Source organism: Lontra canadensis, unplaced genomic scaffold, assembly GCF_010015895.1.
Source record: "Lontra canadensis isolate GAN:19392208 unplaced genomic scaffold, GSC_riverotter_1.0 scaffold62, whole genome shotgun sequence".
NCBI lineage: Eukaryota > Metazoa > Chordata > Mammalia > Carnivora > Mustelidae > Lontra > Lontra canadensis.
The window spans coordinates 5,914,635-5,918,046 of NW_022631056.1; the positions used below are offsets into that span (position 1 = coordinate 5,914,635).

Sequence of the window (3,412 nt, forward strand, 5' to 3'; positions counted from 1 at the left end):
AACATTGGGGTACAGATGGCCCTTCTTTTCACTCCATCTGTATCTTTGGGCTAAATACCCAGTAGTGCAATTGCAGGGTCATAGGGAAGCTCTATTTTTAATTTCTTGAGGAATCCCCACACTGTTCTCCAAAGTGGCTGTACCAACTTGCATTCCCACAAACAGTATAAGAGGGTTGCCCTTTCTCTGCATCCTCTCCAACACACATTGTTTCTTGTCTTGCTAATTTTGGCCATTCTAACTGGTGTAAGGTGGTATCTCAATGTAGTTTTTATTTGAATCTCCCTAATGGCTAATGATGATGAACATTTTTTCATGTGTCTGATAGCCCTTTGTATGTCTTCATTGGAGAAGTGTCTGTTCATATCTTCTGCCCATTTTTTGACGCTAATTCTTTTTAACATCTATCACTATACATAGTTACAAATTTGTTTTCTTGTGATGAGAACTTGGAAGATCTACTCTTGACAACTTACAAATAAGCAATATAGTATTGGTAACTATAGTCATGGTGCTGCACATTTCATCACTATGACTTATTTATTTCATACCTGGAGGTTTGCACCTTTTGGCCACCCTCACTTAGTCTTTGTCTTCCTTTTTTTTTTTTTTTTTTTTTTTTTACTTTTGGTGCTCCATCTGTTAAATTCTTTCCTTTTAGACTTGTTAAAAAACTTATTTTAGCTTTCCTCGATCTGTCTTCTAAAGGCTTAAACTTTTCTGGCAACATTTTCTACTCTTCCTAGAAGTTCTGGAAGAATTTCTCTAGCTTATTTTACTCATGCCTTGATTCTTATTCTACAGAATCTCATCTTGTGTTCACAAATTCCATGGCATGAGAAAACTTGATGGTCATATTTTTCATCTCAAAGCAGGTTTTCCTGCTCCCAGGTTATAACTCCAAGCTCTTTATTAAGTAGATAAAATGTCTTTGGATCTTTTAGAAAGTACACATTAGAGATATTTTGTGGTTTTTCCTAACTTTCACTAAGAAAGCCATTCTGGAAGGGCATATTTTTTTTGCCTACTCACTTTGATTGCTTTCTTTTAAGCTACTTAATCTTTATATTATAATTTTCTCTTTGCTTATCCTTAGGAATAAGCATGCCTGGGTAGGATAGGGAATGAGGGAGTGACTGGATAAGTAAGATGGGGGGAGGAGATTATAAGCTTTTCCATACTTGGAGATTTGTGTGATTTCCTTCAAGGACTGTGTTGGTCTAAATCAAGAAGAAAGAGGAAATGACAAGAGAAAGGGAAGAAGAGAGAGGGAGAAAGGAAGAAAAACAGGAAAGGAGGAAGGAAGAAGAGAAGGAAGGAAAGAAGGAGAAATAAAGAAGGTAGAGTTAGCTCTACTGTAGCTGTATATTGACAAAGGACAGGGCAATTCCCTGTGCAGTGTAGGTTGTGAATGAAAGCCTGGGCCAGCCACATCAGGGAGTTTTACCCCTATGCCAAAGAGAGTCTGTTCCCTCTTTGTGGGCTGGGATAATGTCTCTGTTCACTAACTGGCACAGCCTGTCTCTTTAGAGGCCAGCTGTGGCCCTGCCCCTCTTCTCTAGTTCAAGGGTAAGATGGGAGCCAACTATGCAGAGTAATCTCATCCTTGTTAGCTCTAGATTTGCAGCCTCCCTCCCAAACCCACCATTGTCCTAATGTCCATCTTTCCTCTAGGCCCTGTGCTGCTCTGTGCTTAGGGTTGGTTTGGATTTGTGAGCTTGCCAGACATTCTCTCAATCCAGTCTTTGTTTTCTTTTCTTTTCTCTTTTCAGTTATTTCAGGAAGGAGTTACACTAGTTCAAGTTAGAAGCAGACCCCAAATGTATACAGTGTACAAGATATGAGGTTTTACAGCTTGTGACAAGGGACAGAAGGGCAATTCTACTCATTGCAAGGAAATCCTCACTTAAGCTTCCATGAACCAAAAGACTTAAAACCCATGAACCTTCAGCTGGTCGTCCTTAGCCAATCCAGTCTCTTCCGGGAACTGGCAAATGTCTCATACTAGTCACCCCATAGTGGAATTACTTCTCCATATTCTGGATGTTCAATCACAGGACAAATGCAGGCAATTTTCTTCTTAAACGTCTGCACTAGTTTCTTTTTATCAAAATCATCAGTGATTCCCTGGACGGTAGTAAGGGTCTTCCTGCTGTTTCTCTGTTAAATTCGTATACAGCTGTAATCCTCAGTGCCACCAGGAAACAGACCGTCCCCCTTACTTGCATCAGCAAAGGGGTGGAAAGAGTGGAGGTTCTGGATAGGGGACCTGCTGGAAGGTTGCAGCAGGAGAAGGGGGGCAGGGGGGCAGTGAGGGTTGGGGACAGGAACTGAGTGTCAGGAAGGGATTGGGCTTTAGTGGGAGTGACTGGGATGTCTCCCAGTCCACTCTTGCTTGTGATATATTCTGCAGAAATGCCTTGACTTTTCCCACAAGAGTTTGGTTTCCTTTCCTGATATTCAAAGCTGAACAGATTTTCCAGGATTTTCAAATTCCTCTGGTCATTCCGTTGGGAATTTGGGAGAATGGGAAGTTAAATGCAAGGGCTCAGACTGAAAGTCTCTCTTTTTAATTTTAAGTAATTAGAATAGCTTGTTCTCAAGATTACACTATAATTAATGTTATCAAATCAATGAGATGTATTGATATAGCTCCTAATTTTTGTGGTTCCTGAACTGCTGTTTATGGTCTAGCTCCATCAGAAACACCTGGCGACTGCTGTATGAATGCAGATCCCCAGTTCTACCTCAGGAATTCTGATTCAGAAGGTATGGTGTGGACCTGGGAATATGCATTTTCAACCTCTTTCTGCGAATTGTTATGCACAGTCATGTTTGGGAGTCATTGCCTTAGTCTAGAACAGCCAGACCCTTTGCAATTATGATGTCTTATTTTCCACTTCTGATTTAGGACTTCTCCCATTCTGTTATCCTCAGGATAACAGAATACATGTTAGTCATTTTTTTTATTGTTGTTTTTATGAGAGCAGATTTAAATTAATTTTTCTTTCAGAATTTCATGACAATTGTTAAGATAACTGGATACCCCCGGAGTGTGGCAACGAAAAATTATTGCTCTGACTGTAGGGCTGTTGTAGGTAACTCTGAATAGGGCACTATTAGCAAATGAGATAGTAAGCCCCTCCGAATTCTTTGCTGGAGTTTTGAGATCTGGAGAAGTAATTTCATCATGTGTTGGTGATTATTTGGGAAAATCCTATTGTGCCTTTTTAAGATGCTGGTTGGAATTGATGGGGGGGGGGAAATGAAGAGAAACAGCTGGAGGCTTTGCAAGTACGTTCATAAGCCGGATGTTCCACACCAGGAGAGAATGCTTTTTATGGAAATTTTAAAATAAAAATGTTACTTCATGAATACATTTTTTAAAAATCACTGTTATTCAGAAATTCTC

The 3,412-nt window shown here is 40.0% G+C and overlaps 1 pseudogene; it reads right to left on the reverse strand.

The window, feature by feature from the left end:
- Positions 1–1,930: 1,930 nt before the first annotated feature.
- On the reverse strand, positions 1,931–2,833 carry LOC116879627 (annotated as a pseudogene).
- Positions 2,834–3,412: the final 579 nt, after the last annotated feature.